The following is a 26,182-nucleotide window of genomic DNA, read 5'->3' on the forward strand; positions in this document are numbered from 1 at the left end:
AAGGATCTATCCAACAGGAAGATATAACCTTGATAAACATATATGCACCCAATATAGGAGCACCAAAATATATTTAAAAACTATTGGAGGACTTCAAAGGAGAAATCGATAGCAATACAATCATAACAGGGGACTTCAACACCCCGCTCACATCACTGGATAGATCCTCTAGACAAAAAATTAGCAAGGAAACAGAGACTCTAAATGAAGCACTAGACCAAATGGATTTAATAGATATCTACAGAGAACTACACCCCAAAACTACAGAATTCATATTCTTCTCAAGTGCACATGGAACATTCTCAAAGATAGACCACATGTTAGGGCACAAACTAAGTCTCTACAAGTTCAAGAAGATTGACATTATAACAAGCATCTTCTCAGACCACAATGGTATGAAACTAGAAATCAATTGCAAGAAGAACATACAAAGATATTTTAACACATGGAAGCTAAATAGAATGTTATTAAACAATGAATGGGTCACTGAGGAAATCAAGGAAGAAATCAAAAACTTCCTGGAAACCAATGAAAATGAGGACACAACAATACAAAATCTATGGGATGCAGCAAAAGCAGTTCTGAGAGGGAAGTTCATAGCACTACAGGCCTACCTCAAAAAAGAAGAAAAATCTCTAATAGACTACCTAACCTCACAACTTAAAGAACTAGAGAGTAAACAAAAAGAAAACCCCAGAGCAAGTAGAAGAAAGGAAATAGTAAGGATCAGAGCAGAAATAAATGACATAGAGACCAAAAAAAACAATCCAGAGGATCAATAAAACAAAGAGCTGGTTTTTTGAAAAGATAAACAAGATTGATGGACCCTTAGCTAGACTCACCAAGAAACAAAGAGAGAGAACCCAAATACATAAAATCAGAAATGAAACAGGAGAGATAACAACTGACCCTACAGAAATACAAAAGATCGTTAACAACTACTATGAAAAATTATACGGCAACAAATTCGAAAATCTAAGCAAAATGGACAAATTTCTAGAAACACATAGTCTCCCAAAACTGGATCAGATACAGATTGAAAACTTGAACAGACCAATAACAACAGAAGAAACTGAAGATGTAATCAAGACTCTTCCAGCAAACAAAAGCCCAGGCCCGGATGGCTTCACAGGGGAGTTTTACCGAACATTCAAAGAAGAATTAATACCCATTCTCCTCAAACTATTTCAAAAAATTCAAGAAGAAGGAAGACTTCCAAACTCGTTTTATGAAGCCAGCATAACTCTAATTCCAAAACCAGAAAAAGACACAACAAAGAAAGAAACTACAGGCCAATATCCCTGATGAACATAGATGCCAAAATCCTGAACAAAATACTAGCAAATCAAATCCAGCAATACACCAGAAAAATTATCCACCATGACCAGGTGGGATTCATCCCAGGGATGCAAGGCTGGTACAATATTCGCAAATCCATAAATGTAATACACCACATAAATAAATTGAAGAATAAAAACCACATGATCATATCAATAGATGCTGAAAAATCCTTTGACAAAATCCAGCATCCATTTCTGATAAAAAGCAGTGTGGGAATTGAGGGATCATACCTAGACATAATAAAGGCCATATATGAAAGACCTACAGCCAACATCATACTCAATGGACAAAAACTAAAAGCATTTCCCTTAAGAACAGGAACAAGGCAAGGATGCCCACTTTCGTCACTCCTATTTAACATAGTACTGGAAGTCTTAGCCACAGCAATCAGACAGGAAGAAAAAATAAAAGGGATCCAAATTGGAAAGGAGGAAGTGAAATTCTCATTATTTGCAGATGACATGATACTGTACATAGAAAACCCCAAAGACTCCACCAAAAGCTTACTAGACTTAATAAATGAATTTGGCAAAGTAGCAGGATACAAAATTAACGTCAAGAAATCGATGGCATTCTTATACACCAATGATGAACTCACAGAAAGAGAAACTAAGCAAACAATCCCATTTACCATTGCGGCAAAAAAATTAAGATACCTAGGAATAAACTTAACCAAAGAGATAAAGGACCTATTCGCAGAAAACTACAGGTCTTTGAAAAAAGAAATAGAGCAAGATGTAAAAAAGTGGAAGAACATACCCTGTTCATGGATTGGGAGAATTAACATCATTAAAATGTCCATATTACCCAAAGCAATCTATAGATTCAACGCAATCCCCATCAAAATACCAACGGCATACTTCAAAGAATTAGAACAATTACTTCAAAAGTTCATATGGAACCAAAAAAGGCCTCGAATAGCCACAGCAATCTTGAAAAGGAAGAACAAAGTTGGAGGGATCACAATACCAGATTTCAGGTTATACTACAAAGCCACCATAATCAAAACAGCCTGGTACTGGCACAAGAACAGGTATATAGACCAGTGGAACAGAATAGAGAACCCAGAAATGGACCCTAGGCAATATGCTCAATTAATATTTGACAAAGGTGGCAAGAGCATACAGTGGAGTAAGGACAGCCTCTTTAATAAATAGTGCTGGGAAAATTGGACAGCTACTTGCCGAAAAATGAAACTAGCCCATCAACTTACACCCTACAGCAAAATAAACTCAAAATGGATAAAAGACTTAAATGTAACTCATGAATCCATAAAAATCCTAGAGGAGACTGTGGGCAACAAAATCTCAGACATCATATGCAGCAGAATTTTTACTGACACATCACCTAAGGCAATAGAAACAAAGGAGAAAATGAACACATGGGACTACATCAAACTCAAAAGCTTCTGCACAGCGAAAGATACAATCATCAAAACGGAAAGGCTACCCACTGTATGGGAGAGCATAATTGCCAATGATATATCAGATAAGGGGTTAATTTCCAATACATATAGAGTGCTCATACAACTCCACAAAAGGAAGACAAAGAATCCAATTAAAAAATGGGCAGAGGAACTAAATAGACACCTCTCCAAACAGGACATACAAATGGCTAAGAGCCATATGAAGAAATGTTCATCATCACTAATCATCAGAGAGATGCAAATCAAAACAACAATGAGGTATCACCTCACACCGGTCAGAATGGCCGCCATCAACAAATCATCAAACAACAAGTGTTGGCGAGGGTGTGGAGAAAAGGGGACTCTAGTACACTGTTGGTGGGAATGCAGACTGGTGCAGCCACTATGGAAAACAATATGGTGTCACCTCAAAAAATTAAAAATCGATCTCCCATTTGACCCAGTGATCCCACTTCTAGGAATATACCCTACGAAGCATAAAACACCAATCAGAAAGAATATATGTACCCCCATCTTTGTAGCAGCACTATTTACAATCGCTAAGATCTGGAAACAGCCCAAGTGCCCATCAGTAGACGAATGGATTAAAAAGCTGTGGTACATATACACAATGGAGTACTACGCAGCGGTAAGAAAGAAAGATCTCTTATCCTTTGAGACTACATGGAGGGACCTGGAAAGTATCATCCTAAGTGAAACAAGCCAAACAGAGAAAGACAAATTTCATATGATCTCACTGATTTGTCGAATATAATGAACATAACAGTTTGAGGACAATCCCCTAAGGAGTGGGGAGGTGGGAGAGGGATGAACCACAGAACTTATATGCATGTATGCATGAACAGTGGACATGGACAACAATCTGGGGAAGGGGCAGGGAGGGAAGGGGGAGGGGGAATCAGTGGGGGAAAAAAGGAGAATCATTTGTAACAAAAATTAATCAATAAAAAAAAAAAGAAACTTAAAAAAAAAAACAAAAAAAAAACAAAAAACATTAGAACGTATTTTCAAAGACAGGAGTTCAGTTTCAGTGTCACTTGCATTTTCCATAGCATTTCACGATAGAGTTTTCCAGATGTTCTTCAACATTTTTTATGAGGATCAACTATTTTCGATTTCTGAAGCCTTGAAGTTCTGAGTGAGGTATACTTCTTGCCAATATGGATATTTGTGATAGTCTCAGAAATGGGAATTGGGCATTATTAATTGGCTTGAATGCCTACCGGATGTAACAGACAGATCTCCTTTTAAGATTCTATCATTTGTTTAAGAATTTTCATTACATGTATTTTTGTGCATATTAAATGACTTACAAATATTATATGTATCTATCTATCATCTATCTGAATATTTATTTATCTATCTGTCTGTGTCTGTCTACCTACCTATCTACATATCACCAATTTAACTCCATTGGGTTGACACAGGATAAAACTATAAGTATAGGCACATTTGCTCTATCATTAAAATAAATGTTATGAACAAACATTTAGATGTTATCTTCTGTAGCGTATGGCTATTTTCCTAAGAATTAATACTCAATTTTTTTATATATAATATTTTATAATTTATCTGTAAAAGGCAAATGCCTTTTACAAGTTCTAAACTTGCAATTGAAATTGTATTATTCTGGGTGAAAGAATACTAAGCTTTGAGAAAGATGTTGGAGAATATTCCAGGATATCAGACACAGGAGATGAGTGATACTTACGTTTTGTTTTGTTTTTTTTTAAAAATCAAAATAACAAAATCATAATACCATTGAAATGGACAAAATTCTGTCAAGAAATGACATTTAAGTGTAATCATAGACAATCCATCAAGATATTGCCCAACGAGCATCTACCACAAAGAATCAGGTAAAGGCAGCCCATAATATGGAAAGAAATGTGGTTTTGGAATTCAAGAAGGATAAAAATTTTAAAAGCTCTTCATTGTGATTCAAACATCACTTACATGATGCTCATCCAGAGTGGCTCAGTTGGTTAGAGTGTTGTCTCATGCACCGAAAGGTTGCCAGTTTAATTATTGGTCAGGGCAAATACCTTGCAAAATGATCACTCCGATAAGTCTAGTACTCATCTAGCATACATAGTTATTACAAGCTTATTGACTATGTTCTCTCTGCTGTACTTAACATCCCCCTGACTATTTTTGCAACTAGCAATTGGCATTTCTTAATTTCTTTTTTTTTTTATTTTTTTTTTATCCTCACCCGAGGACATTTTTCCTTTTCTTTTTTTTTTGTTTTGTTTTGTTCAGGCAGAGTGGGAGGGAGAGAGAGGAACAGAGAGAGAGAGAGAAACATCGACGTGAAAGGGACACATCGAGTGGCTGCCACCCGCACAACTGACCAGGGCCGGGGACAAACTGCAACAGAGGCACGCGCCCCTAGCGGGAACCGAACCTGGGTCTCTCGGGACCGCAGGCCGACGCTCCAACCGCTGAGCCAAACCGGCCAGGGCATCATTTCTTAATTTCTTAACAGAAACTGCTTCCTTGGCTGTGCAGTTACTGCAAGGCACTTGTTAATCCATACTGCCCATACAGTGACAGATAATGCCCACCCACACCCAACACAATATGAAGAGTGAATTAGTTGTGGCTGATAAAATACATAACCTTTTAAAATACAGCTAAATTTATAGTAGATCTTTTTTTTATCATTATAAGTCAAGTATACCACAAGTACAGCCACATTAATAAGGGTCTCTACATGTCATATTTTTCTTTTTCTTGTTAATATACATTTTCTCTCTGGACATTAGTTTTTCTTTTGATAATAGCCCCTCAATGACTCCCAGTAGATATGTCTTGGTGACGCCAACACACTCATGCCTTCTTGCTTGTATGGAGCCCATGATACAGACCTAATAAATAAGTGTATTCTATCTCTTAGACCATGACCATTGTTTGAAGGTTCTAACTCAATTTAGTCAAATAAGACTCACTCAGAGAATTTATGAAAAAAGGAAGTTCTTTGTTCTCTTAGGTGGCTAATCTGGGGGATATAAGCAGGAAGATTTTGGTGAAGGTGAGCTAATGAAGAAAACCTATTTAAAAGCAATGCAATATGAGTGTAGGTTTCCTGAATTTAGGAAAGCAACAACAAACAAACAAACAAACATGAGAAAACATAGCACCTCTTGCGCAATGCTTGGGACACACTCATAGTAAAAAAGTATATTTATTGTTTATCTGAATGTCAAACAAAATTTGACTTATTTATCTGGCAATTCTAAATGCAAGAAAAACAACGTTGAGAGTTAGAAAGAGAAAAATAATCCAATGACATCTGAGTTTGTACATCTCACCCCATAAAACATCAAATGAATATTGGACGTTTAAGTTGCATGAGTCCAGAAACCATTTGTCACTGGCATCGTGAGAAGTTGTGCCCCAGATGGTGGTCGAAAATAAATAATAATAATTCTTGTAGCCCTGGATGGTTTGGCTCAGCAGTTAAAGTGTTCAGCTCATGGACCAAAGGGTCAGGGTTTTAATTCCAGTCAAGGGCATGTACCTAGGTTGCAGGTGTGCTCTCCAGCCCCCATCAGGGTTGTGTGGGAGGCAACGAATGGATGTGTCTCTCTCACATAGATGTTTCTCTCTCTTTCTCACTCACTCCCTTTCACTCTCACTAAATAAATGAATGAATGAATGAATGAATAAATAAATAAATAAATAAATAAAAATATGTTTGGGTGAGGATTAACAATAACAGCAATAATAATAATTCTTATACTTAAAATTGCTTGAACCACTAATAAATGGAAAACATAAAATCTTGCACTCCCATGAGAATAATGGAAAAGTGAAGATGGACTTACATAGCATCTTAGAGTTTGCAAACAGGGAATCTGAGCTCTTGCCTAACTCTGAAATTATTTTATATTGTGACTGCATCGAGAATGCAAAGGTCAAGATGATTTGGTGTGAGGGAGAATTGAGCAGCCCAAGGAGAAAAGACTGTATTGTTATAACAAGTCAAAAGGGATCCAAATGGAAGATTCACTGCATATATTATCTTAATACTTGAAGAAAAGACAGGACAATAATTAATGTCCTAATCAAATAAAATACAGAGAGAAAAATACTATAAGAAAATGCATGGAATTGGCAATGATGAAGCCATTTCTGTCTTGCCCACAATAATAGCTCCCTTCTCTGAATGTCTATACAGCTTATCCATAGCATTATTTACCACTCATTACTGGTCACCAAGCAATGCTGTCTCATATTATGAGATACACCCATTCTTTCTTATTAGATTTTTATCTCCATAAAGGCAGTATCAAAAGGAAAGTTTTTAAGGAAAAGAAATGCTCATTATCTTTTTTTTTTTATCCTCACCCGAGGACATTTTTCCATTTTTTTTGTTGTTGTTGTTCAGATAGAGCAGGAGAGAGAGAGAGAGAGAAACATCTATGTGAAAGGGACACATCGAGTGGCTGCCACCTTCACAACCCAACCAAGGCTGGGGACAAACTGCAACCGAGGTACGCGCCCTTAGCAGGAACTGAACCCAGGTCTCTCTGGACCGCAGGCCGATGCTCTAACCACTGAGCAAAACAGACCAGGGCCTCATTATCTTTTTAACAGTGACTGTGAAATGGCTATGCATATGTCAACATTCATGAAATTGTAGTTTAAATATGTGCTATTAATTGAACTTCAATTATACATGAAAACATTTAAAAATGTTGACTTGCCTTCAAGTTACTCAGGAACCCTAATGCCAGGCTGAGAACCAGAGAAGAACAGAATAAGTTTGGGTCCAACTGAGCCAGGGAATAACTGTAGCTTTAGAGGATGCTTTCTTTTTTTTTTTTTTTCATGTCTTTTTTTTCCATTTATTTTTTTCATATCTTTATTTTATTTATTTATTTTTTAATTTTATTTTTGTTACAGATGTTTCTCCTTTTTTACCCTATTGAAACCCTCCTCCCCATCTCCCCGCCTTGTCTCCGGCTTTCTTGTCCATGTCCATTGATCATGCGTGCATGCATATAAGTTCTGTGGTTTATCTCTTCCCACCCCCCACCACCTCCTCTTCTGAGGGTTGTCAGTCTGTACACTTCTTCCATGTTTCTGGGTCTACCCTATTCCTCAGACTGTTATGTTCATTATATTCCATATATAAGTGAGATCATGTGGTATTTGTTTTTTTCTGCTTGGCTTGTTTCACTTAGGATAATACTTTCCAAGTCCCTCCATGTCGTCTCAAAGGATAAGAGATCTTTCTTTTTTACAGCTGCATAGTACTCAATTGTGTATATGTACCACAGTTTTTTTTTATTCATTTGCCTACTGATAAACATTTGGGCTGTTTCTAGATCCTAGCTATTGTAAATAGTGCTGCTATGAACATAGGGGTACATATATTCTTTCTGATTGGTGTTTCAGGCTTCTTAGGGTATGTTCCTAGAAGTGGGATCACTGGGTCAAATGGAAGTTCAATTTTTAATTTTTTGAGGTAACACCATATTTTCTTGAAAATGATAGCCAATAAATAATCCCAAATGTAAGGTACACTGTATGTGTACTCCCGAATTAATGAGACCACATCGGGACATGGCCCCAGAAGACTTTAGGTAGTGATTCTTGTCAGGTAAACAGAAGCTTCCTGTTTCCAGAGATATCTTTCTGAGTTGATTCATGAATTAATGTTTGGTGAAGATAAAATATCTAGCCTCAGTCCTTGGGGATCTCTGATGTTCAGTGGGAAAGCAGAGGAAAATGGTAAAACAAAGGATACAAGAAGGAGTGGTTCATGAAGTAAGAGAAAAAAACCAGAGTGTGCAAATTTGAGAACAGTGAGAGGAAAAAATACATATTTTCTGAACTAGAAAGTGGACACTGTCAAATGCTGTTGACCGATCATTAAATCTAAGGCCGAGATGGAACTCATCCCTGGCATACTGTATTCTGAATATGAGACGAGATTGATTCTAAATCTCATTTGCTGTTGAGGGAAAGCTTACATAATCTACTGTGAGTGTTGGTTATGATTGACTCAGTGGTTGGATGGAGCTTATAACTAAGACCTTTGATGCTGGGAAAGGCTTGCACAGGGAAGGCTAAGAGACTGAAACATTTCTTCTGTGCCACCAAACTCCAGGCATAATGTTAATGTCAAAGCTGGCACCTGACAAATATTTGTTATTTCATTGCCACGTTAATAGAAGCAATGAATTTACATATGATAATAGGACTGACTATTTCATAGGACTCCTCTGAAAAACTGAAGGGTAAAAGATATTATTAAAGTCTATGAGATTTTGAAGAATCTGAATTGAGTGAATGTGAATTTCCTCATTAAGTGCTTGCCTATTAGCATGCTGAGTATCTTTTTAATCTTGAAATATATAATTGTGAATAAATTAAAGTAATAAGATGAATAATAAAAAGGTTAATACACTTTTTGATCTAAAGTGGCAAGATGGGCTGGATGTATAGATAAGCTTGAAAGAGTTGAGAAAAGTTGATACATGATAAATCCAGAGTAGAATTGTTAATATAATGTAATTCCATAAACAGTTGGGGACAACTCTAGACCCATTTGAAGTTGACATGGAACAAAAAAATATTCTTCTATAAACTCCTTCTCATTCTCTCCCTTAAGAACACGATGATCTGAATTGAGAGAGGTTCTGTCATTTCTCACACAGTCTGAGGAATGAGGTAGTCCCAGAGATGTGGAAGTGGGGTACAGACTGACAATCCTCAGAAGAGGGGGTGGTGGGGGAGGGATAAACCACAGAACTTATATGCACGTATAAATGAACAATGGACATGGACAACAAAGCTGGGGACAGAGCGGGGGGGTGGGTATCAGTAGGGGAAAAAGGAGAAACATCTGTAACAAAAAATAAATAAATAAATAAATAATTAATAATAAAAAAAAAAACGAATGAGAGCGTAACTACTCGAAGACCTTGTAGCCAAGAATGTTTCTCCTCTGTGTTGACATATTGTCTTTAGAATCAAGTGCACAGCTTTGGAGTATACTTGGTACCCCAGATCCACTAAACCAAACTTGGAAATGGTTGAGTAAGGGATGGGATGCTGCAGTCAAATTGAAGTATATAGGTTTTCCTATGGTTGAGTTTCCTAATTCCATGAGTAAAAGCATTTTTGATGAAGAGAGGAGGGAGATAGTTTTTGTTGAAGATCCTAAATTCAAGTCCAACTTACGCAATCAAAATGTACTCCTCCTGTAAAATTCAGTTTATTTTGAAATAGGTTTATATTAAAAATACCTTGCAATCTTTTGGGCATTATATTTTACTGAGTTGAAGATATTCTTTAGATACAAATGATTCAATTATATATTAAATAGTCATGATCAGAGAATGAGATTAAGTAGCATTTCATATTTTTTCTTTAGTATTTTATTTGATTAAAAATATCTATATTTTACCTACTAAATACTAAAGAATGGTAAAACTCAGGTTCCAAATATCTTTAATAATGATTTATGTATATATTTTATATAGATAATTCATAATACAACTACTTTTAAATTAAATTTGAAACTTAAGAATAGCTGAATAGTTTAAGCCAAGTCCATATTAACAATCACTCTTGATAAAAGCATTTTATGTCAAAATTGTTTCATCTACATCTATGTTTGGAGTCCAAGTCCTTTATAAAAAAACATTAAAATGCGTAAACTACAGTTGGCCTACAATTCTAAAAATATTTTATAAGATTGACATTTTTGAGCCAATATGCGTGAATAACTTCTATTCTATTAAAACTATCTACAGAAACAGATTATTTAAAAGAGGGTTAATTGCTGGTATTTTATTTGACCTGACAGGACAGCCAATGCTTTCCAGGGTCCAGTATCAATGTGCCAGCACCCCCTGGTGGGCATTGTTAAACATAAAATTTAATTCTACTGATAAGAAAGGTTAAAGGTGTTCAGTTGTGTTAGGTTTATTGTATGGGAATGCATTTACACAGTAGAGATAGCTTGCATTTTTTAAATTGAATATTGTCCAAACACCATCATGTAGCCACAAATAGCCTAGTCAGGATACCACCAATTATCATTGTTCTGAAAGGTCTGTGTACCTAAAAAGTTTACATATACATAAACTTATGTGTATGTGTATTTTTATGTCTTCAAAGTAACATGAGCACTTCATCATTTATATTTGCCTGGCAATCTTTTTTCTTCATTTAAATTTTTGCTATGTATACTTGCAGCATGGACAAGGTTTCATCACCTAACTGGAATTATTATAGTGCAGAAGAAAAGCATGAATTTCTGCATGAGACTGATTTTATTCGAACTCTAATTGCCTCAATTACCAGCATTCTGATCTAGAGCAAATTACTTACCCTTTCTGAACCTAATTGGGTTCATCTGTAAAATAAAGGTAAATACGTGCACTGACGATGACGAAGTAAAAATGGTCAATTCTCTCCCCAGTTTTTTAGGCACATTTTTCATGGAGTTCTGTGGCATTCATACTTCACAACACAAATTTTTAAAATGCATAAAAATGTACACATTTTTATTATTGAACACCAAAAATAATGTAAGAGATTCTAAGCATCAAAATGCATTATAGATTGTGCTTTGGGCTGAAATAAACATTAAGTAAACAGCTGTATATGTATCTTGATAGAAATGAATTATATGCCTTTCCTGTACTATCCAAGGTAACTAATAAAGGTTACTTATTGAGAAATTACAATAACTGCTCACCAATTAATTGATAGGATATGCACAGTGCTTAAAATAGCAAAATCAAGTGCTAGAGCTTACTAATGAAATGACATTAAACTTGATGGCATTTATGTATATGCTGTTTTAGTGAAACTGTGGCGATGTGCAAGAAAATTGCTTTAAAATGTATTCCCATTTAAAATGTAAATGTATTCCGCTTTAATATGTACAGCTAGTTTTGCAAATTTTGTCTGAATTAAGAGGTCATTTAAAAGGATAAGGTAAAATACTATTATGGAAAAAAATGAGAGAAATTTTTAAAATATTGGCAAGTTTCCTGATAGCAAGGTGTAAGAGGTTTGTTGAGTGGCTAAGAAGTTGGAACACACTACTCAGGGCTGTGAGGCACACACTACTCAGGGAGCAGTGGCTGGAGGAAGAAATGAAAAGCCAGCTCCGTTTGCATGCATGCCCTGTGCTCTCTGGAAGCTGTCTGGAACCATTGTTTTGGTGACTGCACTTCAGAATTTCTTGGTTTCATGCTTTGGAAACAATCTGGTTTACGGTTCATTAGACAAAGTAGATCCTCTGTGACCACAATGGTCTGTGGTAAAGCTTTTCACCAATGGACTCCAATGTTCATTTGCATTGGCTGTGCCCTTAATTTGCCATATGTTATATGTTGTATTTACATAACTTTTAATGCTTCTATATTCTCCTCACTGCTGGATGGGAATTTCCTCTAGGCATCAACGTTCTTTTTCCTTTACATGCCACATGTTATAGATAACCGGGTCAGATTTTCCAACATGTTTGCAGCAGTTCTGAAGCAGAGTTTCCCAAACATTTGTGGTCATAAGAACCACCTGGAATGATGTGAAAAATACAGATTACTTGAATTTAATCCAGAGACCTGAAACATAATTTTACTTTGGAGATGATTGAAAATCTATGTTTACAAGACACAACTGAATGCATTCTTATGGTTAAACATAAGGTTTATTTAATTGATTGAATTCAGAACAAATTTCTATAAAGAATGTGAGCACAGAGAGCTCAGTTTGAACACTAAAAAATGTCAAAGGTTATTAAACAAACATAGTGAAATTGTAGTGGTGGTCTCTTTCCCATAACTTTAAGTATTATTGTTCATCCTTTAGAATGAGGTAACAAAATGGACTTTTTTTTTTTTTTCAACCTGCTGTAGGTTTTTAATAAGAAGTGACCAACAGATAACTTAATGATTCACCCTTTTTATTTTATATTATTTCTGTTGAGAGAACACTTCTTGTCAGAGTGAGAAATCACGAAGGTGTCAACAGCTCTGAATTTGTTAATTGGATATCCTGATTTCATTAAAAAAATTAAAAAGTTCAAGGATGTGAGATTAATTGGTTAGAAACTATATTAGCTTTCTATTGCTAGGCTACTAATTACAGGGAATTTTGTGGCTTAAAATGGGAAGATTTTTATCATCTCTTATGTTACCTGCATCAGAATTCCAGCAGAAATTAACTGGTGGTCATAAAAAGCTGAAACCAAGGTGTGAGCCAGCTGACTGCTCATTTGGAGTCCTGACTAGGGAGAGATATGTTTCCAAGCTCCCTGGGGTTGTTGGCAAGAATTCAGTTCCCTGTGGTAGGAGACTGCAGTCCCCATTGCCTTGCTTGCTATGAGCAAGAGAACAAGTTCAGCTCTTAAAGGCTATACACAGGCCCCTGCAGGTGGCCCTCTCTGTCTCAGCAACAGAGAATTTCCTTCACGTCAAATCCTTTTGACACTGAAATCTCTCTGATTCCCCTTTGCTACCAACCCAAGAAAAATACTTTTATTTCATTTCTTGGTTGTTTTTGTTGCATGCGTTTTTATTCCTTGAGCTATAAACTGATTCCAACTCAAATGTTCCTTCTTGATTAAAATGAGAGAAATATTTTAAATAAATATTGCAGTAGATGATGGTAGAGAGGATGTCTGTTGTCAGTTGCCATTTTAAAAAGCTGCCTATTTTATAATAATGATTTTTTGGAAACAAATCTTAAGAATTAGAATCTAGATGACTCCCAAAAAGCTACTAACATTAATGTTTCATCTGCATCTAATAAAGATAAGTAGTAAAGCCAAACTAAAGTGTGTTTTTTCTCTTTTCAACTACTTTTAAAAGGCTCGTGTGATTATATCAGTCCCACCCAAATAATCCCAATAATTTAAAGTCAATTGATTTGGGAGTTTATACCTGCAAAATTCCATCACATCAATACTCAGAGTAGTGTTTGACATCTTGGGATGTCATCTTAGATTTCAGTCTACCACAAAATTCATACATTAAACCATTTTTTTCCCCCATATGTAATGATTTAAAAATATGTTATAAAGCCTGGCCCTAGATTCCTACTGGACTTCTACAGTTTCTAATAGAGTCAAAATGAAAGAAACAATATATCTAAAGAATATTCAAGGACCACTGTATGATTTTGGATGAAGAAATGTTTCTACACTGAGGTCATAACCTTTTCTGGTCAATAATCCCTTTGAGAATCTGAAGGAAGACTGGAATATATTCTCCACTTCCCCAAATATATACATACATTTCAGAGTTTTCTGGAATACCATATTAAGAGTTTCTGATCTAAATAAAAGAGAAAAATACAATTAATATCTGTTTGTGCCACTGATTAAGTATTATTTAAAAAGAAGTGGAGAAGAAAAGAGTAATGTAGAAGAGTAGAAAAACAGAGAATAAACTAGAAGAAGAAAAAATAGAAATAGGAAAAAAAATACAAAAGAGAGAGAGGTATAGGTAGCCCTTTAACGAGTGGTCTCAGTCACTAATACACAATCTAGTACAGGAAATTGCATTGCATTATTTCAGTACAGAATAAGATTTAAACGTGAGTTATTTGATATGTGTAGTTAGAAGGATGTTAGTGACATAGTATTTTGTTTATTATAAAATGATATAATTAGATATTTTATAATTATATATCACGACGCCCTGGCATTTTAAAGTCTAGTTTGGAGTTTGTTATTCTGTATATTAAGAAAGTCTATTAAAAGACAGCATTAGAACATAGCCCATTTTGTAATGCTTTTTGAGGGTTACTGAAAGGTTTTCCTGAGAGTTGATGGTAGAGTTGCATTTGGAAGGGTACAGGACTTTATAGCTCGGACAACTTGAGTTTGGACAACTGTCCCATCACTTCTTGTGTGAATGACCTTAGGTAATTTAAGTCAACTTTCTCTGTGTCACGCTTTCCTCATCCAAAACCATGAGATCTACTTCCAGAAACTCCTGTGATAATTGAATGATTAAATGTCTAGCATGCTGTCTGGCTCATTGGAGGTGCTTTGAAAATGTGTACTTTCTTTTGTTTTCCCAAGAGTGTGACTGCTGGCTAGTATTAGTCCTGGAATTAAAAAAAAAAAAAAAAAAAAAAGTCTACATATTTGCTTTGAGCTTGATGCATAAAATACCCCAAAGCTACCAATTTAATACATCTAAATTTGTCCAACTAATCCATCCATAATAATTCACACCTCATTTTGAAGTAGTTTCTTTAAATTCCTTAAAGAGCTCCAAGGAAGTGGAAAATGTTATGTGGAGGACTAGACAAGAGAAGGCAGAAACCAGGACTGAAAGGTTAGGCTGGAGTAACTTGGGAGGATTCTGGCAGGTGGGTACCTGGCTGGTTCAGAAGGAAGGTCACTGAGGGTACAATACTTCTACTTTATAATTGAGTTCAGGGCCTTTCCTACTTGCTTTGGCATAAATACAATTAAGTATATGATTTCATTACTCTTTTCCTGAACTAAAATTTGAATTTTTAAAATAATTCCAAATGCATTTATTTTTTTTTTCATGCCCTTTATTTTAAAAAGGCAAACAAACAGGCAAAAAGTGATGAAGCTGTATCTTCAGAATCAGGATTTAGAAAATGTTGAACAGTTAATGTTAACATTAACGGTTCTAGTAAATCTAAAACATATATTTTATTTTTATATTTTTACTTTGCAAAGCACTTTATTAGTTCTCAAGAGAAGCACAGAGAGATTGTTCCATGCCCAGGCTATACAGTGGACTGGCTGGGCCTTCTTCGGTCCCCGCCTGTGGACCCCTCTCAGGTCCAAGATGAGATCAGAAGTGGTTCTTTTGTTCAACTTTTCCTGGCCTCCCTTGTCCCTAACACATACATTTTAAGCTAGCTTTCTTAGAGATCTTTCTTCTGGCAATAAAGAAAATAATTTTCCTAAAACAAATACACAAACAAAAAAAAACAAACAAGAAAAAATACTGGCTTACTGAAGATGATTAGAATCTGCTTGCCAATTTCTAATGACTAGGTCATACCTTGGGACAGATGATATACCCAGTTAAATTTGTATTCACAAATATTTTTGAAGGGAGGAAAGAAAAGACTGACTTTAGCCTAACAAGAGACTAGTTATTAAGGGAGAAAAATGGATTAAATCTTCTTTTGTTGGCAAACAATTTTATGTGTTCATTTGGAAAATCTCCTTCTGTTCTCTTCCTACCTTACCAGTTAATGTGTAGCTGTACGTTATCACACCCGCATGACCCAAAAGAATGATGACACCTTGAAGAGTACCCGAACCAGACCTAAAAGACAGCTCATTCATCTGACTGAATCCCAGGATCTGATTCTGCTAGTAAAATACTTAGATTCTAAGTGTTGAATTCTTTCATAATGACCATAAATAAAATAAAATAAATATTGTGTGGATTGAAAGCAGAGGAATATTCTGGAGGAACAGACAAGATATTCTCAGTAGATGTTTAGTGGCTGCCTCCTCCAAGGTTTTTTTTTTTGAAGGAAGATTTGATTTCTTTCTCCTGAGACACAAAATGGCAGTCCAGGATGTGTGTTAATGTGTAACAGTGGTTATCTTACTCATTGCTCCGCGGTAAATGCATGCCTAGTTTGTGGAAAGCTAAAAATTAAATACAGACATCAGGAGGATAGGGGGAAAGGGATTTGTTAGGTGTTTGCACTGAGATGTTAAAAAACTCCCATTAAGTTGCATGTTGTAAGAATTAAAACGTTGCTTTGAGTTGGCTTCAAAACTTAAGCAGATCCGGAGAAACTAGAGAGGGAATTAAGAACTAATTATATTAAAGTACCAAAGATCAATTTTTCATGGATTGGTACCTTCAAGCTATTGTTTCTTTAAAACACTGAAGGTGAATATTATAAAGAACTATCAAAGGATGCTTGTCCAGAGTCATGCATTATTCATCAGTATTATGCATTTTTATCATAGAGTTTGAGTTAACTTATTTCATTTTAGTAATACACACTGTGAGCTGAAGTTTTCTGCTCTTCTTAGCAACAACAACAAAGGCCCAAAAAAGACTTATTTTGAGGGGAAAACAAATGTCAGCATGAAAGACTAGATTTCAAACTTGTATTTTCTAACTTTGACAGAAGATGGTATTCATATTTGATCAGTAAAATGTAATCAAATCCAATCAGCATTCTTTTATTCTTTTTTGCTATACCCTGATGAGTAACACCGATGTTTAATTAGATCAACCATGCAGTTAACCCATGCTCTAAAATTGAAGAGAAGTTTCTGTCCATTTCCTTGTACTCCTTGGCCATTTTGGTGTCCCCTGGTGTTCTCCCCCGGACAAGCATGAATCCCACGTGGAGTGTCCTTGCACCATTAATTTTGTGACATTATTTCATGTCTTTATCTTGCTATAGGATTTCTTCTATCCTGTTGATCTTGACTCTTGTCCAGAAAGATTGACCCTACTCTGTTCCATATGAGAGTAAGGCTGAAGGATGTTTTCTGACGAGCTGGGGTGACCAGGAGAAGGAGCCTTGAAGGCTTTCAGAGAGAATGTAATGGGCAATGGGCTTCATCGGCATTGAGCAAAAAGCTCCCGTCGTGTTGAAGAGTCCAGTTATAGACTAATGCTGTTTCTAAGGCAGAGAGAAAAAAATGGGTATGTTTTCAGAATTTTTTATAGAATCTCAGAATATCTGCAGCATTTCATAGCCGAACAAACAAAAACGGGACTAATGATGCGAGTAAGATTGAGAACGTTTGGTTTCATCTTCGAGCACCAAGTCCTATTGTAATAGCAAATTTAAAATTATAAGTGTTTCTTCTTTACTTATGGACTTTATTAAGTCATATCTGTTAGACTATCTAAACATATTTTTTAGTATATTTAAAGAAGTATTGGATTTAAAGTTTATATCTAAGTCTACAGACAAGGCATGGGTGAGTTGAGCTCTATTATATATTCAGTTTATTCCAACTGTTATTTGATGTGACTGTTCTTTTTGCTTATCTCCAGCTGAGCAGCCAACCTTCACCAAACTCAAGGCAACAGCAACCCATATCATAAAAGATAAAAGCACCCATAATCTAATAGGCTCTACTGACATCACCCTCTTCTTCATATAGAAAAAAAAAAGGGGTTCAATACTGCTTTTCCAGAGTTATGTGGAAAAAATATGTTCCCTTGCTGAATAGTATGCAAAATGGTTATCAGGAGAAAAAAATTAAACTCATTTTAAAAGCAGAGCCCCAGCCCTGGCCGGTTTGGCTCAGCGGTTAGAGCGTCGGCCTGCGGTCCAGAGAGACCAGGGTTCGGTTCCCGCTAAGGGCACGTACCTCGGTTGCAGTTTGTCCCCGGCCCTGGTCGGTCGTGCAGGTGGCAGCCACTCGATGTGTCCTTTCGCGTCTATGTTTCTCTCTCTCTCTCTGGTCCTCTCTCTCCCTCCCACTCTACCTGAACAAAAAAATGAGAAAATGTCCTCGGGTGAGGAAAAAAAAAAAAAGCAGAGCCCCATTTACAAATAAGTTTTATATTTTTAACTCTCAACATTTATTTAAATGAATTGACTTAAATATCAGATAGTTCAAATTAAACTTAATATAAAGAGAGTTTCTGATCTATTTTTAGTGGATAGCTTTATAAAGTAAGTTAAATAGTTAGTGGATACACATATAACCTTGGTATATCACTTTGTTTGATTTCTAATAATGCTGTGTTTAAATTACACAAAATTTAGATATATTTAAATTATGTTTGAATAAAATGTTAGTGGAATCCTCATGTCTATATGTTGGAACAAGAAGATCATAGTTTGAAAATGAGCTGAAGAAAACCTTTTGTTATATTGTATAACACACACATTTGTAGATAAAATAATTATGATCTCCTTACTTACTTATTTTCTTTTGGAGAAATGTGCTTAAGAATATGCTTTCAAAGGGAAGGAAAATGCCTGAAATCAATTAAAAAGGGAAATAGGATGAGGCACTGCAATTCAAACAGATGTTTTATCTATATTTTTCCAAATAAATTTCCTTTAGGCTAAATTGCCATAGACTATTTATTATATGCATGTACAAAATTAAAGTTTGGCCGATCTTATTTATCTCCCTGAATTAACTTGATCTCACGGAATTGTGGGAACAGCTTTGACTCTATTTCAGTGCTTTGCGAAGTGGTATTATCTTTTTCAGGCAAGGTCTCTTTACGTAGAGAAGACAGACCTCACAGTGTCACATTGACCTTCCTAATTGCATATTTTTAAATTAATACAATTTCCTTCAATATTTAATGTCTTTAGTTACAGAGTTTGATACTCAGTGTACACACCTGCGTGTGCGTGCCTGTGAGCTGTACTTTCATTTGAAAGTAAATGAAATGTGCTACTGACCGTGGTTTTGATCAATGTGTGAATGTGGCTGGGAAAATGTACGCATCATTAACAATACTTCCCACACTGAACGTATTGCATTTGGGGCTGTAGGAGCTATTTGGAAAACCTGTTGTAATTTGCTCTTATCTTTCTCTGTTTGGTGTGAATTTTTTACCCAGAAAGAGCTAATCTATATTGAGGTCAAGACTACCTCTAATAAGGAATTCTGCTCTGTTACGAAGTAGGGCACGCAAGCTGCAGGAGACACAGAGAGAGGGCCTGCATGTTTGTTCCATTATTGTTGATCTTGATCCATCATTTAACATGCAGAAGGATTTATTGGTAGAATTGATAAAACCATACAAAACAATTCTGCTGAAGTATAGCACGGGCAGAGACAAATGGACATTGATCCGAAGGGGGAAGATAATGATGCCCTCACACTTTGTGGAAATGAAATATAGCAAAAACTCATAATTCTTTTGTTGTTACACTATGCAGCTAGTGAATACACAGTAGATGTTAGATGCAGCGTTGGTGTTGTGTTACTTGGATTCTGTTTTTGAACCCCCTGAATTTCTTAGTTAATAGTGAGACAGACAGAGAAAGTACTGCTATTTATTGGTGCTTTTTTGGCAATAACTCTAAGCTGCTTCCACCTTCTAAATCCCCACAACTGCACTGTGAAGATTTACATTTATAACAAGTATGGAACCCTGGAGGGAGGGTTGCAACTATGAAATTTACCTCTTAGCATATCTTTGGCAAGGAAATAGGTGACATTAAATTTCCCCCCAAACTCTCCTCACCTTTGAGAAAAATAATGTTCTTAATTCTACCAAAGCTCTAGAAAAGCTAGGACGAGTCCAAGAATCTGCCAAGAGGGGAAAACTACCAGGTGTTTAAATGGCAAACATCCATGGGATACAGTTGAATGAATAAAGATGAATGGGGATGAAACATTTAGCTTGAAATGAATTCAAGTGAAAATTAAGCCAGACTATGACTGAAATATAATTTAATCTGTTCATTTTGCTCTAGTTAACCCCCACATATAAAAATATGCACTGAGAAAACAGGAACTTGGTATAATATATATTGTAAAAACATATGGTAAGTATCCAAAGAGAAGTGTCAACCTCAAAACCAAGCAAACATAGTGCTCCCACAGGACACAAATTAAACCTGGGGAGCCTGTTAAGTGCATTGCCAGAACAAATATGACATGTAGGAAATGGGAAAGATAAGCCAAATAGGGAAAGATGGAACATAAAGTTGCCAAACCTCACCAGACAGTTTACCAATGTGGGCCTCGTTCTTTCATTGATAGGTACTCATACCTGTAATGGAAAATAACAAACTAAGGATCAGAAGGGAAAAAGTACTCTTTAGTTTTCATCCCTTTGCTTTTTGCACTTTTGTAAGGAAACAAACTATTAATAGAAGCATAATTGGAGGTCAGACGGGATAAAAGGTTGAAGCTTTCCATGGGTCAGGACTGGAGAAACATTTTACTTTGTTTCTAGTGGAAAATTATCGAGGTGCTGTTCATCTTGGATTGTACGTGAGTTCTTATTTCAAAAATTGTCCTCTGTTTTGGACCATGTGTCAAAGGTTGAAGTTCAGCACTTGAAGACACTCAAAAGGTTTGTCCATGACTTCAAACGTTTTACCAAGGATGAGAAGTTTGCAGAAATCAGTAAGGCTGTGGTTGAGATGGCAAACAGCTTCAACCTGGCTATGGATGAGGATGACACTGAGGAGTTCCTAGAGGCAGTTACTGAGAAACTGACGAATGAGTTGTTGGAGCTGAAACAGAAACACATAGATGAAGAAGAGGCAAGAAAAATGGAAACTGAAGGAGGAAAACAAGAAGAACCCCCAAAGAAATTTAAGCAAGGTGTTTAGCAGAAGTTTTTCAGACCTCAACATGCTCTTTAAAATGTTTGAAGACAAGGATCCCCAAACCAAAATGTTTTTATTAATAGAGCAGAAGGTTCATGGTGAATTTTTCTGCTTTCAAGAAAATTTATGATGAAAAAAGGGAACAACCCAAGTAAACCATCATGGACATATTTCTGAAAAGAGTGACACCTTCTCAAGAAGAGCCTCAGGCAGGTCCTTCAGGAGGTGTTCCAGTAGGAGGTCGTGTTATCAAAGGAGATGACAGCTCCATGCTTGTTATTGCCCTTGAAGGCCTTCCAGTGGGAAAAGATGTAGAGGTAGAACACAGTGATATTGATTATCCCGAACCCGTAAGCCTATGGTAGTGTATGCGTTTATGTCTTAGCTTTTTTTTTTTTTTTTTTAAAGAAACATCAATGTGAGAGAGAAACATTGATGTGAGAGACACACATCGAGTGGTTACCACCTATACGACCCCAACCAGGGCCTGGGACAAACTGCAACCGAGGTATGTGCCCTTAGTGGGAACCAAACCCCGACTCTCTGGTCTGCGAGCCGACATTCCATCTGCTGAGCCAAACAGGCCAAGCCTACGTCTTAGTTTTAAATAAAGCTTAAAAAGTAAGAAAGAAAGAAAGAAAGAAAGAGAGAGAGAGAGAGAGAGAGAGAGAGAGAGGAAAAATTAATAATAGAAAAAAGCTGATTGAATATTAATGAAGAAAATATTTTTGTATAGCTATAAAACATGTTTGTGTTTTAAGCTAAGTGTTATTGCAAAAAGAACTTGAAAATTTTTTAAATTTAAAGTTTATGACAAAATATTTACAGTAAGCTATGGTTTATTTATTATTAGAAAAAGAAGACAAAGTGGTATGTTTAGTGTAGCCTAAGTGTACAGTGTTATAAAGTCTGCAGTAATTTACAGTAATGCCCTCGGTGTTCACACTCATTGACCACTTACTCACTGACTCACCCAGAGAAACTTCCGGTCCTCACGCTCCATGCGTGGTCAGTGACCTACACAGGTGCACCATTTTTTATCTTTTATATGATAAAATTGCACATGATTTGATTCACAGCTGACAGAAGTATCATATTTGCTCCTAGTTTAATCACTTTGATTCCATGCATGTAGTATTTGTAGCAGACATAAACCACATATTTCAACGTGTCAATATGGTGTTGCATGTTGGTTGCAAATATGACTACAGATTTATCATTTGATACATTCTATACTTTATCTTGCTTATAGGGAGAAAATTTAAGGTATCTTTATATTTATTATAATATTAATATTAAAAAACTAACTGGAAAGTCTATACATTAGCCAGTTTATAATTTAATTATAAATAGGTTTTCAAGGTAATTAAAGTAAACAAACTCTTTGGTAAAAAAGTAGTAATAATTCAAGCTGGTCATATTGTGTCCTCACCTTTAAATGTGCAAGTATGAGCTCTATGACTATCATGGTGGCTGCTATTCTTCCTTAGCCCTGGGTATGGCTTCTTAACCTTATCTTCATTTGCCATGAAAGGCATCATTTTGCCCTTTCTGGTTTCTAATTTCAAGTTGAAATAACCCGCCTATTCTGAGGTTTCTCATTCTGTAGACCTTTACTCACCTCAAATTGGGAGTGACTTTGAGTTAGGAAAAACATGCACTGGAATTCCCTTAATTGTTGTGATGTAGCTGAGAAACAGATTGGAGAGTCAGCTGCCTTTAAAAGAGAGATAAACACATTTCAAACTGGTCACAAGGCAAGTCTTCAATCTATAAACAATTCTCTCACTAAGAAATCATACTTTTAAATTTGAATGAAGTGCTCCTTCTCGGAACGCATATGATGATAGCTCTTAAAAGAGAGCTGTGATTTGTGCTTTCAGTAAGCTGTTGGGGGTGGGGGTGGGGCTAGGGGAGAATGGAGGAATTGAGCAGAAAAGAGAAAAACTCTTCGATGTGGACAACAGCTTGGTAATGGGGGGAGGGAAGTTGGGGGAGAGTATAGGAAGGATAAATGGTGATGAACAGAGACTTGACTTGAGGTGAATACACAATACAGTGTACAGCTGCTGTGTGTTAGAATTGTGCACCTGAAACCTGTATAACTTTGTTCACCAGTGTCACCCAATCAATTCCATAAACATGAACTAACCAACTAAATACATAAAATAGCTGTAATTGGTGCATTTGGAGGAATATTTCTTTATTTAAATTTTTTTTCATGTACAGTTTACATTCAATATTAGATAACCCCTTTTGAACATACCTAGATTTTTACTGTCTTTGGCTATTAACTATTAAAGCATAGGCTTGTTGAAGTGTTACAGGTAAGGACCCCCAGCAGTCACCTCTTCAGTCTGGTGTCATGGAAATGTTGAGTATATATACCCCTGTACAGGTGGGGAAAATACATGTATATAATTTTCCAAGAAAAGGCTATTGAAGTGACTTATATTTTACTAGATGATAGACACGAAACACCATGTAAGTGGATGAATAGAGATGGAGAGAGGTGGATATAATAGAGAGAGAAGTTCAGTAAATGGAGTTAAAAAAAATAGCCTCATCCGTGTGCCAGCTCTACCCTTCCTGATACTGAGCACATCGTTTACCCTGCTTTAAAAAAAAAAAAAATGCACTGTAAAACCTATAAAATATGGATGCCAAAATAATCTAATACTACTAAATCAAATGTCAGTCACATAATTGTTTAAATAACCCTAATGTAGCCTGACAGAGACTTTAAAACGAATGGGGAAAATAAGATAATGAAACTCCTGGTTGCAGTAATAATACATCTGTCTATTCATCTAACTCTTTCTTCTTGAGATGAAGAATGGTACTTGATCCAGCCTTCCGAATAGTTGCACCAACATTTTTATGCATCTTTTATGTGTACTTTTCTCTAATAGCTTACATTCTTCTCTGGAAGCTTTGGTGGCACAATCAAAAAGCTCCGAAATGAGAGAAGGAAAAGCCAGGGTTGTGAGTCCCTGTCCTGGCACTTTTCAGCTGCCTGCCTTTGGGCAAGTCTAGGATACTGAGTTTCCTCATCTCTAAATTTTATTGTAAAGACTAAACAAAGCAATGCATGCGACAGGTACATAGAGACTATAAAGCTCTATTCAAGTATGAATTGCTTTCACTATGTTAGTATAGAAAAAGGAAAAACCTCAATAATGTAATATATTTTTATTTATAAACTATATTACAATTTATACTAGCCTTTGGCCACTCTGTGTTTCTTTTCCCTAATCAACCAGTAACTGTCATGTGAGAACCTGCATTTTTACATGTAAGAGGTAAGAATTGTTTTGGGTCCCTGTCTCCCTGACCTTTCACAGTATAGTATGGTTCCTTTTGAGCTTTGTGCCATTTAAGGTGTTATTGGTCTTAATGCATTGTTCTGCTTCTTATATGAAACTGATCTATCACATAAAGAAAAAACAAGAAGGAAGGAAGAAAGAAATGAAGGAGGGAAAAACAAGAAGGAAAAGGAAAAGTGTAAAACATTGACTCCTGACCCATAAGATTAATACTGGAAAAGTATCATAAAATAAGAATCAGATATTATTGCCTTTAGCTCTTCTTGAGCATGGTTTTCATGTCCAGCAAATGTAAGAATAGAAATAACATATAAAAAACAACACACACACACACACACACACACACACACACACACACACACACACACACACTTGACAGGCTATGACAGAGAGAAAAACAACTCTGAAACAGATGTTTCTTTTCCCTCTTTTGAACAAACATTTTATTGAAATTCTTCACATCAGATTTTACTAATTAATCTAGAGAAAGGAGTGACGGGTGCTGCTGATGCTAATCACAGGAAACAGACACCACACTGCAGTCCATTTGTCCTGTTCCTGACAGCAGCATCTGGCTCCTTGGCAGGCTCTGTCAACCTCACCACGGAGCGGCCTCTGGTCTGTCAGTTTCCTGGGATGTCGCCCTCGGGTTGAGGCTCACCACAATCATTTTACTTCGTGGTTGGTCACACAGGGTCTTGAAAAATATTCTCCCTCTGTTTCTGCAATCATAGAAATAGTATATGCAGAGTCAACTCAACAATATTTCTCTGTAATCTTGAGATATCCATGTAGGTGTTGTACTTTTTAAGGTTCAATTTTATCTTTGATGTACTTTGAATTTCAGCCCAGAGGAATGGAGAACAGTCAAACATTTCTTAAAGAAAAGCAGGAGGTTATTTAGAAGACCGTAGGAGATTATCATGGGCCCACTGATACAAATCCAAGACAAGGAAGGTCAGAAGGAAAGAGGGGAAGTGGCCCTAAATTGAGTACCATTCCTGGATTGCTTTGCAAAAATAAAAATGGGAAGAAAACCCAAAATACATGTGATCAAGAATTAAAAATCGAATACAGAAGAGAAATGGGAACACAGAGGTATTTTTTTCTTCTCAATTTCAAACTTTATACATTATAATTAAATTTCATGACTGTGGAATCTTGGAACACGTCAAGTGGAAAACTCTGTGTCACAAGGTAAGCTGCAAGGTATTAGTAGCAATCATCTTGAGAAGCTTGTGTGTGTTGTGCATTTTATATCCTAATTTAATTTGCATAACTTATTTAATGATCACAGCCCTGCTGGTGTTTCCTGGTAAGAAAACTAGCACGACTTAAAGGGTAATCAATTATTAAAAATCTGAATATACACACTTCAATGAACAATTTTGTTTCTAACTTCAAAATGTGGAAATGTTTATTAAAAATAATATTTTTGTTTTTTAATAGTAAAATACATTTTATATTACAAAATATTTAAACTGTATGGAAAATTATTAAAATGGAATATCTTCATAATCTGTTCCTCACACAGTCCCCTCCAAAGAAACAACCCCAATTAAAGAACTTGTCAATCTTGTCTGTACATTTACATGGGTGTATTTTTATACAAATAACTTTTTTAAAATGATAAGTAGGATCATTTTTTGTGTGTTCTAAGACTTGATTTTATATTGAACAATATGTTCTGGAGACATTTTAATGTCAATTCATAGAGACTTCTTATTTTTAAGGGTTGTATCATATTCCATATTATAAAGATTTTAAAATATATAAAATTCCCCTTTTGATAGGCACTTGAGTGTTTCTAATATTTCAG

The sequence above is a fragment of the Molossus molossus genome, unplaced genomic scaffold, assembly GCF_014108415.1.
Source record: "Molossus molossus isolate mMolMol1 unplaced genomic scaffold, mMolMol1.p scaffold_m16_p_1, whole genome shotgun sequence".
NCBI classification, from domain to species: domain Eukaryota; kingdom Metazoa; phylum Chordata; class Mammalia; order Chiroptera; family Molossidae; genus Molossus; species Molossus molossus.